Below are 17,028 nucleotides of genomic sequence, written 5' to 3'. Positions count from 1 at the left end.
AAGAGGGAGGTTCGGTAATGAATCACCTATCTTCCTGGAAAGAGATTGTTTCTGATTTGCAGTCTATAGAAGTTAAGTATGAGGATGAGGATTTAGGTCTTCTTCTTTTATGCTCGCTGCCTAATTCTTTCAGTAATTTTCGTGACACCATATTATTGAGCCGCGACAAACTAACTCTCGCGGAAGTTTATGATGCTCTCCAACAAAAGGAGAAAATGAAATCTATGGTGCAGGCTGAAAGTTCGTCCTCCAAGGCGGAGGCATTAGAGGTCCGTGGCAGGACTGAGCAGCGAGATAACTACTACCACAACAACAGAGATAAGAGCAAGGGTGACAGAGGTCGCTCAAAGTCCAAAGGACGTGACAAGTTCTGCAGGTATTGTAAGAAATCTAACCACAATATTGATGATTGTTGGAAGCTGCAGAACAAGGAGAAAAGGAACGGAACTTACCAACCGAAAAATAATGATGGTAATGGTAAGGCTGCCGTTGTCACCGGTAAGGGTGAGGCTGCTGTTGTTGCTGGTAATGATGGTAGTGATAGTTCTGATGGAGATTGCTTAGCTGTCTTGGCTGCATGTGTTTCACGTGATGATGAATGGATTCTTGATACTGCATGTTCGTTTCATATTTGCTGTAACAAAGATTGGTTCAGTTCTTATGAGTCTGTGCAGAGTGGAGATTTTGTGCGTGTGAGGAATGACAACCAGTGCAGCATTGTTGGCATTGGTTCTGTTCAGATCAAGACCCATGATGGGATGACACGCACGTTGACAGGAGTGGAACACATACCCTCCATGGCGAGGAATTTGATCTCTTTGAATACCCTTGATTGTGACGGGTATAAGTACAAAGGTGGGAACAAACTTTTGAAGGTATCATCAGGTTCTCTCATTATTATGATTGGTGATATGAATTCTGTGAAATTATATGTCCTTAGAGGTAGCACTTTGCCTGGTATTGCTGCTGATGTTAGTTCTGATGAAACTAGTAAGACTAACCTTTGGCATAAGCGTCTTGGACATATGAGTGAGCTTGGCATGGCAGAATTGGCAAAGAGAGAGCTAATTGATGGCTGCGATTTAGGTAAGCTTGAGTTCTGTGAGCACTGCATCTTTGGTAAGCATAAAAGAGTAAAATTTAATGCTTCCGTTCATACCACCAAAGGTATTTTAGATTATGTACACGCTGATGTTTGGGGTCCGTCCCGTAGAACTTCTAATGGTGGTGCTAATTACATGCTTACTATTGTTGATGATTACTCAAGGAAAGTGTGGCCATATTTTCTGAAACATAAATCTGATGTTTTTAATGCTTTTAAGAAGTGGAAAGTTATGGTAGAAACCCAAACTGAAAAGAAGGTTAAGATAATCCGTACTGACAATGGTATGGAATTTTGTTCAAATGAATTTGATGAGTTTTGCAGCAATGATGGGATGGTAAGACATCATACCATTCCGTACACCCCTCAACAGAATGGCGTGGCTGAACGCATGAACAGGACCATTATTTCGAGGGCTCTCTGCATGTTGTCTAATGCAAAGATGCATAGAAGTTTTTGGGCTGAAGCAGCCTCCACCGCATGTTATCTCATCAACAGGTCACCTTCTGTTCCACTTGATAAGAAAACTCCAATTGAGGTATGGTCTGGTTCGCCTGCTGATTATTCAGATTTGAGAGTTTTTTTGTTGCACTGCTTACGCTCATGTTGATAATGGAAAGTTGGAGCCAAGGGCTGTTAAGTGCATCTTCCTTGGTTATGGTTCAGGAGTTAAGGCATATAGATTATGGAATCCTGAAACTAAGAAAATTGTGTTGAGCAGGAATGTCGTTTTTTAATGAGGCGGTTATGTTTAATGATAGTCCGTCTACTGATATTTCTGATGCTATTGATTCTCCTGATGTTTCTGATGATGAGCAACACAGAATTGGCGTGCAGGTGGAGCACGCAAAGGAGAATGAAAATGTGGTTCCTGAAATCAACAATGATGATAATGATGTTCCACCTTCACCACCTATTGTTCAGCGACAAGGACGGTCTATTGCTGTTGACCGCCCGAAGAGAAATATTGCACCTCCTACCCGATTAATTCAAGAATGTGATATTGTTGATTATGCTTTGAGTTGTGCTGAACAGGTGGAGCATGATATTGAACCAACTACATATACTGAAGCCATTGCTTCGGTTGACAAAGAGAAGTGGGTAGGTGCGATGCAAGAAGAGATGCAATCGCTTGAGAAGAATGGCACATGGGATGTTGTGCACTTGCCTAAACAAAAGAAGGCTATCCGCTGCAAGTGGATATTTAAAAGAAAGGAAGGTTTGTCTCCTAATGAGCCTCCACGGTTTAAGGCAAGGTTAGTAGCAAAAGGTTTCAGTCAAATTCCACGTGTTTATTATAATGATGTATTCTCCCCGGTTGTGAAGCATAGTTCTATTCGGGCTTTCTTTGGTATTGTTGCTATGCATGATCTTGAGCTTGAGCAGCTAGATGTAAAGACTGCTTTTCTGCATGGTGAGTTGGAGGAGGAGATATATATGGACCAACCTGAAGGTTATGTTGTGCCTGGTAAGGAGGGTCTTGTTTGCAAATTAAAGAGGTCCCTTTATGGTCTGAAATGCCGCCACGATGCTGGTATAAAAAGGTTTGATTCATTTATGCTTACACATGGTTTTGAGAGATCTCAGTATGATAGTTGTGTGTATATCAAGTTTGTTAATGGATCACCTATTTATTTGCTACTATATGTTGATGATATGTTGATTGCTGCCAAGAGCATGAAAGAGATCAATATTTTAAGGAATCAATTAAGTAGTGAGTTTGAGATGAAGGATCTTGGTCCTGCTAAGAAAATACTAGGCATGGAAATTAAAAGGGACAGAAAGTCTAGTTTGTTGTTTCTTAGTCAGGAAAAGTATATTGAGAAAGTTCTTCATCGTTTTAATATGCATGATGCAAAGTCAATTACTACTCCTATTGCTTCATTTCAAGTTGTCAGCTTTGCAATGTCCTAGCTCTGAAGATGATATTGAGTACATGTCTCGAGTTCCCTATTCTAGTGCTGTTGGTTCCTTGATATATGCCATGGTTTGTTCACGTCCTGGTCTGTCATATGCTATGAGTTTTGTCAGTCGATACATGGCTAATCCTGGTAAAAAACATTGGAAAGCTGTTCAGTGGATTTTCAGGTACCTTCGTGGCACATCAAAAGCTTGCTTGAGGTTTGGCAGGATTGGTGAGGGGCTCGCCGGATATGTGGATTCAGATTATGCTGGCGATTTGGATAAGAGAAGGTCCCTCACAGGTTATGTGTTTACTGTTGGTGGATGTGCTGTTAGCTGGAAGGCTACTTTGCAGGATGCTATTGCACAATCTACTACTGAGGCTGAGTACATGGCTATTGCTGAGGCGGGTAAAGAGGCTGTTTGGCTGAAAGGTTTATATGCTGAGCTTTGTGGAGATAATTCTTGCATTGAGTTGTTCAGTGACAGTCAAAGTGCTATTTATCTTACTAAAGATCAGATGTTCCATGAGAGGACAAAGCACATTGATATTAAGTACCACGCAATCAGAGATGTGGTTGCAAAAGGTAAAGTGAAGGTATGAAAGATTAGTACTCATGATAATCCTGCTGATATGATGACTAAGCCTGTCCCTGTGTCCAAGTTTGAGCTTTGCTCAAGCTTGGTTGGTATAACTGTTTAGCCCAAGTGGCTATTGGCACCAGCAAGTGTTTTCTTTGTTGATTCAGGTGATTGTTAAAGTTCATGCTACAAGGAATTTGTCTCAAGGTGGAGTTTGTTATATTGTGATCCAAATTCATATACTAAAAGGAGGCTAAGTTCTGACGAGCGGAGCGAGGCCCGTCGCCGGAGGCTTGGGCCGAAGCGTAAATACTTTCCTGCTAGTGCTCAACATATTGCTTTGCAGAGAATTTATAATTTTGACCAGGAAGATGGAGAGAAATTGCCTGAGGCTTGGGCGAGATTTTGCTCTCTTATTAGAGCTCGGCCTGACCATGATTTGGAAAAGCATGATTTACTTGATATATTTTATAGTGGACTAACCATTGAGTCTAGGGCATACCTGGATAGTTGTGCTGGTTGTGTTTTCAGGAAAAGAACTCCAGACGACGCTGAAGAATTATTGGCTAAAATAGGCCGGAATCATGATGATTGGACTACGCCTGAACCAACTCCAACGCCAATATTAAAGAAGAGGGGTTTAATTAAATTGAATGATGAAGATATGAGGGAAGCCAAGAAGTCTCTCAAGGAGAAAGGTATTAAATCTGAAGATGTGAAGAATCTTCCTCCCATAGAAGATATATGTGAGATAATTCCCCCTTCATCCATGATTGAGGTAAACTCCCTTCAACGCTTTACTAGGGAAGATATTCCGTATTCAAAACCTCCTGCACAATGCTTAGATGAGTTTGATAATTATATTGTTAAGCAAGAAAATTTTAATATGAGAGTAGAGAATCATTTAATGGAAAATTCTCGAGCTATTAGTGAATTGCATGATATTGTAGAGAGAACCTCCAATGATGTTAAGATGCTTGTTAAACATTTTCATATGGTTCAAACTCAAATTGATCAACTCACTAAAGTGCAAAATGACTTGTTGGGGAATAATTCTAAAGAAAAACATGCTTATGAAGTAACAACTAGAGGCGGTGTTTCTACTCAGGATCCTTTATATCCTGAGGGACATCCCAAAAGAGTTGAACAAGATTCTCAACGAACTAAAACTAGTGCTCCATCTAAGAAAAAGAAAAAGAAACATGAGAATGTTGTAGAATCCTCTGAACCTGTTAATGATCCTAATGGCATTTCTATTTCTGATGCTGAAACTGAAAGTGGTAATGAACATGATAAAGATAATGATAAGAATGATACTCCTGATAAAGAAGAGGTTGAAGATGAACCCGAAAAGCATGATCAAAATAAAAAGTATACTAAAGAAGATTTTATTGCTAAGAAACATGGTAATGAAAGAGAACCTTGGGTGCAAAAGCAAATGCCTTTTCCTGCTAAGAAACTAAAATCAAAGGAAGAAGAACACTATAATAAATTTTGCAATTGGATGAAACCTTTATTCTTGCAAATCCCTTTGACTGATGCTATTAAATTGCCTCCTTATTCAAAGTATATGAAAGATATTGTTACTAACAAAAGGAAAATCCCCAATGAGGAAATTTCCACTATGCTTGCTAATTACTCTTTCAATGGCAAAGTGCCAAAGAAGTTGGGCGACCCAGGTATACCTACTATTCCTTGTTCTATTAAGAATAATTATGTTAAAACTGCTCTATGTGACTCGGGAGCCGGTGTTAGTGTTATGCCTTTTTCTCTTTATAAGAGACTTTACTTAGACAAGTTGATACCTACTGATATATCTTTGCAAATGGCTGATAAATCTACTGCTATTCCTGTTGGTATATGTGAGGATGTTCCTGTTCAAGTTACTACTAACTGCTTGATATTAACTGATTTTGTTGTGTTGGAAATGCCTGAAGATGATAATATGTCTATTATTCTTTGGAGACCTTTTCTTAACACCGCAGGGGCTGTTATTGATTGCAATAAAGGAAAGGTTACTTTCAATGTTGATGATAGGGAGCATACCATTTATTTTCCCAAGAGGATTGAGAAAGCGTGTGGAGTTAATACTATTTCTAATGTGAGAACTATCAAAGTGGGAACTATTGATTGTCCTATATATGAGCCTAAAGAAGAATATCAAACTCTCGTGATTGGATCCATATCAATACAATTCAAGGTAACATGATTGATTTGAGGTTTATTTCTTCTTATGCTATGTAAAATTTATTTGGTGGCAAGACTTGATCAACCTTGTTAACAAATACTTTTTATATGCATAGAGGAGGTAAACAACATCTCTTTCTTCCTCCACTTGCTCTAGTTGCTGTAGCACTTTTTATTTGCAAAGTTCCTTAGTTAATTGGAGATTTCAAAATTTTTCCTGGCCAGTAATAATAAACTTAATACCCAGAAATGTGTATTTTTCAAAGTTTTTAAAAATTCACAAAAATTATACCGTTGGTCCTATTTTTCGACGAGGCACCTGGGAGCACCAGAGGATGACCTGTGGGGCACCACAGGGTGCCACTCCACAGGCCGGCGCGGCCAAGGAGGGGGGCGCGCCACCCTGTGGTGTGGGCCCCTCCTTGCCCTACTATCTCATCTCTTTCTCCCAGCATCTTCTCTCTCCCGAAAAAACTCGAACCAGCTTCCTCTCACTCGAGTTTTTGCTCAAGAACTCCAGATTTCTCGATCTCTTTGCTCAGCCCAGATTTCTGTCTGAGATTTGGCACATTTGCTCTCCGGTATGTGACTCCTCCGCCTATCCAAATAGAATTTTGTTTGGTTGAGTATATCTTGAATATTTTGCTGCTGTAGGTAACATGTTTAGTGAGCTTGCATGCTTGTTCTAAGTTGTATAAACTAGTTTTGATGCATGATTAGTACTCTAGCAAGTTCCTATAGTAGTTCCCCTTGATTATATGTCACCAAATCAAATTTTATATTGTTTGTTGAAAATTTCAGAAAATGGAGTGGAGTAGATATCAACTTAACCAACAAGAATTGGAGGTCCAACAAGTTATGAGAGTGAATCATGAAGAGGGAGTATACCCCTCTTACTACCCGTGCGCGGATTTCATGAGAAGCGCGGGAATATTGGAAGATGTTCGGAGTCTAATTTCTCGAGCAGGGCTGAGTGATTTTGTTGAAGGAGAGCCAAGACAATATGCAAAATTAACCATGTCTTTTGTGCAGGACTTTAAGTTCAATTGGTCGCGATCTAACCCCACGGTTCAGTATAAAATTTACAATAAAGCTGTCAACTTGCCATTCAGTGATTTTTGTGCAGCAATTAGAGTACCGCAATGGGGATCATGCGAGAAGATAAGGGGATCGCCGCAAGAACTCTTAAGCCTCTTCAAGATGATTTGCTATGGAAGGAGTTTTTCAGAGGATAGTGGTAAAATCACTAGCATTCAGCTCCCGGCTATCCGCTACTTTGCCTATTTCATTACTAAATGCGTTCTTGCTAGAAAGATTGGTGGTAAACTTTCTATCCCGGATTTAGCTTTTCTAGCTGCGGCACTGCAAAGTAGTAGGACTTATAATTTGGGGGCATTGATAGCTTATAGACTCGCTACTAACCGTGAGAAAGGTGGAATTTGTGGAGGTCTGATGTCTACTTCCCCCTCCTTTTCCTGTAGACAGTGTTGGGCCTCCAAGAGCAGAGGTTTGTAGAACAGCAGCAAGTTTTCCCTTAAGTGGATCACCCAAGGTTTATCGAACTCAGGGAGGAAGAGGTCAAAGATATCCCTCTCATGCAACCCTGCAACCACAAAGAAAGAAGTCTCTTGTGTCCCCAACACACCTAATAGGTGCACTAGTTCGGCGAAGAGATAGTGAAATACAGGTGGTATGAATATATATGAGCAGTAGCAACGGTGCCAGAAAATAGCTTGCTGGCGTGTAGTTGATGGTGGTAGTATTGCAGCAGTAGTAACGTTAAAGAAACAAGAAACAAGCGATGATAGCAGTATTTAGGAACAAGGCCTAGGGATCATACTTTCACTAGTGGACACTCTCAACATTGATCACATAACAGAATAGATAAATGCATACTCTACACTCTTGTTGGATGATGAACACCATTGCGTAGGATTACACGAACCCTCAATGCCGGAGTTAACAAGCTCCACAATTAAATGTTCATATTTAAGTAACCTTTGAGTGTAAGATAGATCAAAAGACTAAACCAAGTACTAACATAGCATGCACACTGTCACCTTCATGCATATGTAGGAGGCATAGATCACATCAATACTATCATAGCAATAGTTAACTTCGCAATCTACAAGAGATCATGATCATAGCATAAACCAAGTACTAACACGGATGCACACACTGTCACCATTACATCGTGCAGGAGGAATAGAACTACTTTAATAACATTGCTAGAGTAGCACATAGATAAATTGTGATACAAATACATTGCAATCATAAAGAGATATAAATAAGCACTTCACTATGCCATTCATCAGTGAATAAGTATTCTGTGAAATATAGCCTAAGAGACCCACACGGTGCACACACTGTCACCTTTACACACGTGGGACAAGGAGTCTCCGGAGATCACATAAGTAAAACTCACTTGACTAGCATAATGACATCTAGATTACAAGCATCATCATATGAATCTCAATCATGTAAGGCAGCTCATGAGATTATTGTATTGAAGTACATAGGAGAGAGATGAACCACATAGCTACCGGTACAGCCCCGAGCCTCGATGGAGAACTACTCCCTCCTCATGGGAGCAGCAGCGGTGATGAAGATGGCGGTGGAGATGGCAGCGGTGTCGATGGAGAAGCCTTCCGGGGGCACTTCCCCGTTCCGGCGGCGTGCCGGAACAGAGACTCCTGTCCCCCAGATCTTGGCCTCGCGATGGCGGCGGCTCTGGAAGGTTTCTGTGGGTTTCGTCGTACGTATCAGGGTTTTCGATCCAGGGGCTTTATATAGGCGAAGAGGCGGCGCAGGAGGGTCGAAGGGGCGACGACACCATAGGGCGGCGCGGCCAGGGCCTGGGCCGCACCGGCCTATGGTCTGGGGGCCTAGTGCCCCCCCTCTGGTCCTTCCCGGGTGTTCTGGATGCTTCCGGTGAAAATAGGAACTTGGGCGTTGATTTCGTCCGATTCCGAGAATATTTCGTTACTAGGATTTCTGAAACCAAAAACAGCAGAAAACAGGAACTGGCACTTCGGCATCTTGTTAATAGGTTAGTTCCAGAAAATGCACGAATGTGACATAAAGTGTGCATAAAACATGTAGATATCATCAATAATGTGGCATGGAACATAAGAAATTATCGATACGTCGGAGACGTATCAGCATCCCCAAGCTTAGTTCTGCTCGTCCCGAGCAGGTAAAACGATAACACAGATAATTTCTGGAGTGACATGCCATCATAACCTTGATCATACTATTTGTAAAGCATATGTAGTGAATGCAGCGATCAAAACAATGTATATGACATGAATAAACAAGTGAACCATAAAGCAAAGACTTTTCATGAATAGCACTTCAAGACAAGCATCAATAAGTCTTGCATAAGAGTTAACTCATAAAGCAATAATTCAAAGTAAAGGCGTTGAAGCAACATAAAGGAAGATGAAGTTTCAGCGGTTGCTTTCAACTCATAACATGTATATCTCATGGATATTGTCAACATAGAGTAATATAATAAGTGCAATATGCAAATATGTAGGAATCAATGCACAGTTCACACAAGTGTTTGCTTCTTGAGGTGGAGAGAAATAGGTGAACTGACTCAACATTGAAAGTAAAAGAATGGTCCTCCATAGAGGAAAAGCATCGATTGCTATATTTGTGCTAGAGCTTTGATTTTGAAAACATGAAACAATTTTGTCAACGGTAGTAATAAAGCATATGTATCATGTAAATTATATCTTACAAGTTGCAAGCCTCGTGCATAGTGTACTAATAGTGCCCGCACCTTGTCCTAATTAGCTTGGACTACCGGATCATCACAATGCACATGTTTTAACCAAGTGTCACAAAGGGGTACCTCTATGCCGCCTGTACAAAGGTCTAAGGAGAAAGCTCGCATTGGATTTCTCGCTATTGATTATTCTCAACTTAGACATCCATACCGGGACAACATAGACAACAGATAATGGACTCCTCTTTTATGCATAAGCATGTAACAACAATTAATAATTTTCTCATATGAGATTGAGGATGTATGTCCAAAACTGAAACTTCCACCATGGACCATGGCTTTAGTTAGCGGCCCAATGCTCTTCTCTAACAATATGCATGCTTAACCATAAGGTGGTAGATCTCTCTTACTTCAGACAAGACGGACATGCATAGCAACTCACATGAAATTCAACAAAGAGTAGTTGATGGCGTCCCCAGTAAACATGGTTATCGCACAACAAGCAACTTAATAAGAGATAAAGTGCATAATTACATATTCAATACCACAATAGTTTTTAAGCTATTTGTCCCATGAGCTATATATTGCAAAGGTGAATGATGGAATTTTAAAGGTAGCACTCAAGCAATTTACTTTGGAATGGCGGAAAATACCATGTAGTAGGTAGGTATGGTGGACACAAATGGCATAGTGGTTGGCTCAAGTATTTTGGATGCATGAGAATTATTCCCTCTCGATACAAGGTTTAGGCTAGCAAGGTTATTTGAAACAAACACAAGGATGAACCGGTGCAGCAAAACTCACATAAAAGACATATTGTAAACATTATAAGACTCTACACCGTCTTCCTTGTTGTTCAAACTCAATACTAGAAATTATCTAGACCTTAGAGAAACAAAATATGCAAACCAAATTTTAGCATGCTCTATGTATTTCTTCATTAATAGGTGCAAAGCATATGATGCAAGAGCTTAAACATGAGCACAACAATTGCCAAGTATCACATTACCCAAGACATTTATAGCAATTACTACATGTATCATTTTCCAATTCCAACCATATAACAATTTATCGAAGAAGAAACTTCGCCATGAAAATTAAAAGCTAAGAACACATGTGTTCATATGAACCAGCGGAGCGTGTCTCTCTCCCACAAAAGCATTTATTCAAACAAAAACAAAAACAAAAGCACACAGATGCTCCAAGCAAAGCACATAAGATGTGACGGAATAAAAATATAGTTTCAGGGGAGGAACCTGATAAGTTGTCGATGAAGAAGGGGATGCCTTGGGCATCCCCAAGCTTAGATGCTTGAGTCTTCTTGAAATATGCAGGGGTGAACCACCAGGGCATCCCCAAGCTTAGACTTTTCACTCTTCTTGATCGTAGTATATCATCCTCCTCTCTTGACCCTTGAAAACTTCCTTCACACCAAACTTCTCATAAACTTCATTAGAGGGGTTAGTACATAATTAAAAACTCACATGTTCAGAGGTGACACAATCATTCTTAACACTTCTGGACATTGCTCAAAGCTACTGGAAGGTAATGGAACAAAGAAATCCACCCAACACAGCGAAAAAAGCAATGCGAAATAAAAGGCAGAATCTGTCAAAACAGAACAGTCCGTAAAGACGAATTTTTAATAAATACTTCCGTTGCTCAGATCAGAAAACTCAAAACTAATGAAAGTTGCGTACATATCTGAGGAACACGCACGTAAATTGGCATATTTTTCTGATTTTTCTACAGAGAAAACAGCCCAGATTCGTGACAGATTGAAATCTGTTTCTGCGCAGAAATCCAAATCTAGTATCAACCTTCGATTAGAGGCTTCACTTGGCACAACAAAACACAAAACTAAGATAAGGAGAGGTTGCTACAGTAGTAAACAACTTCCAAGACACAAATATAAAACAAAGTACTGTAGCAAAATAACACATGGGTTATCTCCCAAGAAGTTCTTTCTTTATAGCCATTAAGATGGGCTCAGCAGTTTTAATGATGCACTCGCAAGAAATAGTATTTGAAGCAAAAGAGAGCATCAAGAGGCAAATTCCAAACACATTTAAGTCTAACATGCTTCCTATGCATAGGAATCTTGTAAATAAACAAGTTCATGAAGAGCAAAGTAACAAGCATAGGAAGATAAAACAAGTGTAGCTTCAAAAATTTCAGCACATAGAGAGGTATTTTAGTAACATGAAAATTTCTACAACCATATTTTCCTCTCTCATAATAACTTTTAGTAGCATCATGAGCAAACTCAACAATGTAACTATCACACAAAGCATTCTTATCATGAGTCTCATGCATAAAATTATTACTCTCCACATAAGCATAATCAATTTTATTAGTTGTAGTGGGAGCAAATTCAACAAAGTAGCTATCATTATTATTATCATCATCAAATATAGGAGGCATATTGTAATCATAATCAAATTCATCCTCCATAACAGGCGGTAACAAAAGACTACTATCATTATAATCATCATCAATAGGAGGCAAAGTATCATCAAAGTAAATTTCCTCCTCAATGCTTGGGGGACTAAAAATATCATGCAAACCAGCTTCCCCAAGCTTAGAATTTTCCATATTATTAGCAACAATGGTGTTCAAAGTATTCATGCTAACATGTTCCATGGGTTTTTTAATTTTCGGATCAAACCATCCATGTCTTAACTCAGGAAATAGAATAAAAAGCTCATTGTTGTCCATTATGCCAAACTAGTGTAAACAAGAAACAAAAAGATGCAATTGCAGGATCTAAAGGAAATAGCTTCGAGTACTTACAACAACGGAAAATAGCTTGGTAGCCGAGGTCCGGAGTGTGAGTACCTTTTACCTTTCCTCCCCGGCAACGGCGCCAGAAAATAGCTTGATGTCTACTTCCCCCTCCTTTTCCTGTAGACAGTGTTGGGCCTCCAAGAGCAGAGGTTTGTAGAACAGCAGCAAGTTTTCCCTTAAGTGGATCACCCAAGGTTTATCGAACTCAGGGAGGAAGAGGTCAAAGATATCCCTCTCATGCAACCCTGCAACCACAAAGCAAGAATTCTCTTGTGTCCCCAACACACCTAATAGGTGCACTAGTTCGGCGAAGAGATAGTGAAATACAGGTGGTATGAATATATATGAGCAGTAGCAACGGTGCCAGAAAATAGCTTGCTGGCGTGTAGTTGATGGTGGTAGTATTGCAGCAGTAGTAACGCAGTAAAACAGTAAACAAGCAGTGATAGCAGTATTTAGGAACAAGGCCTAGGGATCATACTTTCACTAGTGGACACTCTCAACATTGATCACATAAAAGAATAGATAAATGCATACTCTACACTCTTGTTGGATGATGAACACCATTGCGTAGGATTACACGAACCCTCAATGCCGGAGTTAACAAGCTCCACAATTAAATGTTCATATTTAAGTAACCTTTGAGTGTAAGATAGATCAAAAGACTAAACCAAGTACTAACATAGCATGCACACTGTCACCTTCATGCATATGTAGGAGGCATAGATCACATCAATACTATCATAGCAATAGTTAACTTCGCAATCTACAAGAGATCATGATCATAGCATAAACCAAGTACTAACACGGATGCACACACTGTCACCATTACATCGTGCAGGAGGAATAGAACTACTTTATTAACATTGCTAGAGTAGCACATAGATAAATTGTGATACAAATACATTGCAATCATAAAGAGATATAAATAAGCACTTCACTATGCCATTCATCAGTGAATAAGTATTCTGTGAAATATAGCCTAAGAGACCCACACGGTGCACACACTGTCACCTTTACACACGTGGGACAAGGAGTCTCCGGAGATCACATAAGTAAAACTCACTTGACTAGCATAATGACATCTAGATTACAAGCATCATCATATGAATCTCAATCATGTAAGGCAGCTCATGAGATTATTGTATTGAAGTACATAGGAGAGAGATGAACCACATAGCTACCGGTACAGCCCCGAGCCTCGATGGAGAACTACTCCCTCCTCATGGGAGCAGCAGCGGTGATGAAGATGGCGGTGGAGATGGCAGCGGTGTCGATGGAGAAGCCTTCCGGGGGCACTTTCCTGTTCCGGCGGCATGCCGGAACAGAGACTCCTGTCCCCCAGATCTTGGCCTCGCGATGGCGGCGGCTCTGGAAGGTTTCTGTGGGTTTCGTCGTACGTATCAGGGTTTTCGATCCAGGGGCTTTATATAGGCGAAGAGGCGGCGCAGGAGGGTCGAAGGGGCGACGACACCATAGGGCGGCGCGGCCAGGGCCTGGGCCGCGCCGGCCTATGGTCTGGGGGCCCAGTGCCCCCCCTCTGGTCCTTCCCGGGTGTTCTGGATGCTTCCGGTGAAAATAGGAACTTGGGCGTTGATTTCGTCCGATTCCGAGAATATTTCGTTACTAGGATTTCTGAAACCAAAAATAGCAGAAAACAGGAACTGGCACTTCGGCATCTTGTTAATAGGTTAGTTCCAGAAAATGCACGAATGTGACATAAAGTGTGCATAAAACATGTAGATATCATCAATAATGTGGCATGGAACATAAGAAATTATCGATACGTCGGAGACGTATCAAGGTCTCATCGCCTCTCGTTTACTAGCTTTTCATAATGTAGAACCTCATCATTTTGATATTCCATTCTCCATAGAAAAACTTGACATAGCCTCTATGATTAAACATGAATTTGTTTCTGATTCCTCCAACTTGGGTAACCTGTTTTACAAGATGACATTTTATAAGAAAGTCTGGAGAATAACTAAGAAAACTGAGAAACTAGTAAGATTGCCTGCGCCTGTTCTACTTAACCTTGATTCCAGGGAAGATTGGTCGGTCACAGAAGGTGCACTGAATGCACACATAGAGGGAGGAGGCCATCATGCAAGAGACAACACGGAGGAGGCCGAGGAACACCTCGACTCATCATCCGATGCAGCAAGTTCCTCGCATCAACATGTTGGGTATGTGGAGCCTCCACGCTTTTCTTCTGCACAGGAACTTTACTATGACTACGCCATGAATTATCCACCGGCGAGGAATAGCGACCCTCGTTGGGGTTGAACTCCACTTAGGCCAAAAGCCTAAGCTTGGGGGGAGGTATACCGGCATCACTCATTCTTTGCATATTATGGTTGCTGGATACTTGCACATACTTGTTTAGTCTCTTTGAGTGGTTTTCTAATGAGAGGGAGATGATATTTGGGGAAGTGCTCCCTGAAAACAGATTCTGGACTGTTACAAGAAAAATTCGTGCGCACAGCCAGAACGTTATTTTGAGCTGCCAATTTTTGTGCAGGTTCCCCAGGTTGTTATCTAACTTTCATTAGTTGAACACTTTTCGAGCTGAGCAACGTAAGATTTTTGTAAAAATCGATTTCTGTACTGCTGTCAGGTTTTGGCAGATTTCTGCCATCTCGCTTTTCTGTGTTTCTTCTAGTTTGCTATTTCTTGTTTTTGCTTTGTTTCTTTCCTAAAACACAAAAAGACCAAAAATATTTCTGTTGTTTCTCTTCACCATTTGTTTATCTTGGTTTCTTGCATTTGTTTCGCTTTATTTGCCATTGCTAGTTTGCTACAAGAAAACCCAAAAAGATTTTGCTTTGTTTGCTTGTTTCCTTTTGTTCTTGTTTCTAATTCGAAAACACCAAAAATATTTGATGTTCTTCTTTGGTTTGTAAAGTTCATCTTGAGTTCAATGGTCTTCGGTGGCTGGAGCGTGGTTTTCATTTCATATTATCCAAGCTATACAAGTGAAAAGGCAATAATGACGATCTACGACAATCTGATTGTGGTGAGAGGCTGGTATGAACTCTATTCGTTTTCATTTTTGTACATATACTCATCCATGTGAGCATGCTTAGTTGGTTCATGTGAGGTATATGTTATTTGAGAAAGTCTAGTAGTTTATGATCTCTCATGTTTAGCTCCAATCTATTAATATGAGTAGCATGTCATGGATGTTTGCTTGCATTGTTTTATTCATAAGTAGGTATGGCATTGTGGTATCCTCCTCTGAATAATTCATTTATATCGACTTGGCACATGCTCACGCATGCATATGACTGAACCAAAGTCAATTAAGCCTCGATGATCTATATTGCTTCAGAGTTCTTGTATCACTTTTATGCCTCCATTAATTTATTTTGCCGCAAGCATGATTATGACAGTTACTGCTCTCTTGATTTGTCGCTCCCTAGTCTATTGCTAGCCTTCACTTGTACTGAGCGGGAACGCTGCTCGTGCTTCCAAACACATGAAAACCAAGTTATTCCAGAGTGTCCACCATAAATACCTATGCATGGCATTTCAAACCATTCCAAGTAAATTCTCATGCGCTACCTTTAAAACCTTCAAAATGCTTCTCAATTTGTGTTTATGTTTCATAGCTCATGAGGAATTATGTGGTGTTTAGCTTTCAACCTTGTCATTTACTTTTGACGGACCCTCATATGGACTAGTGGCACATCCGCTTATCCAATAATTTTGCAAAAAGAGCTGGCAATGGGATTCCCAGTCCCAAATTAATTAACTTAAATAGACACTCCTCCATGGTTTGTGATTGATGGACGGCACCCGAAGGATTCGGTTAGCCATGGCTTGTGTAAGCAAAGGTTGGGGGGAGTGTCATCATCATAATAAAACTAAAATAAAAAGGCACTCCTTCATGGTATGAGATTGTTGGCAGGCACCCGAAGGATTCGGTTAGCCATGGTTTGTGTAAGAAAGGTTGGAAGGAGTGCCACATAAATATGCAAATAATTCATGGGAGCCGCTCTTGGAAGTCCGGTTGGCGAGGTAGTTAGTGTACCCATTACCATTCGTTGACAACGACAAACACCTCTCAAAATGATTTTACTCCTGATTTCAAAAATGAAAAGCTCTAGCGCATGTTAATCCCTGCTTCCCTCTGCGAAGGGTCAATCTTTTACTTCTATGTTGTGTCTCCATTATTTCTTTGAGCACTATCTTGAGAGCACGACTGTCATTCTTAGTATAATATGCTTGTCTCGAAATATGATTGATTGTGGTATAATTTTGATGCTTTTATCTTTGACAATCACTACTTCTAGTCTTTCTATGAACTCCAGAGGTGCCCGGGCATTTATGTTTTGCCAATCAAATACAGGCAAGCGAGATACCACTTTATCATACTCTCTTATGAACATTGCAATCTTGCTTATATGCATGATTCGTGATGCTTATTATTAATTGTTGGTACCTCTCCATGATTGACATAGCTGTTAGATGATCTTATTTGCATGTATCTCATTATGAACTGCTTAAGTATTAGCCATAGCATGAGAATATATACATCATATGAGCAAATGTGTTCGTGAAAGTTCTTTTATCGCTCAGTTGTTAACTGAATTGCTTGAGGACAAGCAATAAGCTAAGCTTGTGGGGAGTTGATACGTCCAAAACGTATCTACTTTCCCGAACACTTTTGCTATTGTTTTGCCTCTAATTTGTGTATTTTGGATGCAACTAACACGGACTAACGCTGTTTTCA

At 40.3% G+C, this 17,028-nt stretch overlaps 1 protein-coding gene across 1 annotated transcript in view; it reads right to left on the bottom strand.

Annotated features, from left to right (window-relative positions):
- Positions 1-17,028, bottom strand: part of LOC127331768 (uncharacterized) — a 61,155-nt gene that overhangs the window by 1,319 nt on the left and 42,808 nt on the right. The gene's annotated exons all lie outside the window — the stretch shown is intronic.

The sequence above is a fragment of the Lolium perenne genome, chromosome 2 (assembly GCF_019359855.2).
Source record: "Lolium perenne isolate Kyuss_39 chromosome 2, Kyuss_2.0, whole genome shotgun sequence".
NCBI classification, from domain to species: domain Eukaryota; kingdom Viridiplantae; phylum Streptophyta; class Magnoliopsida; order Poales; family Poaceae; genus Lolium; species Lolium perenne.
Note: the sequence above shows the minus strand (reverse complement) of the source record. Positions and strands in the feature narration are given on the sequence as shown.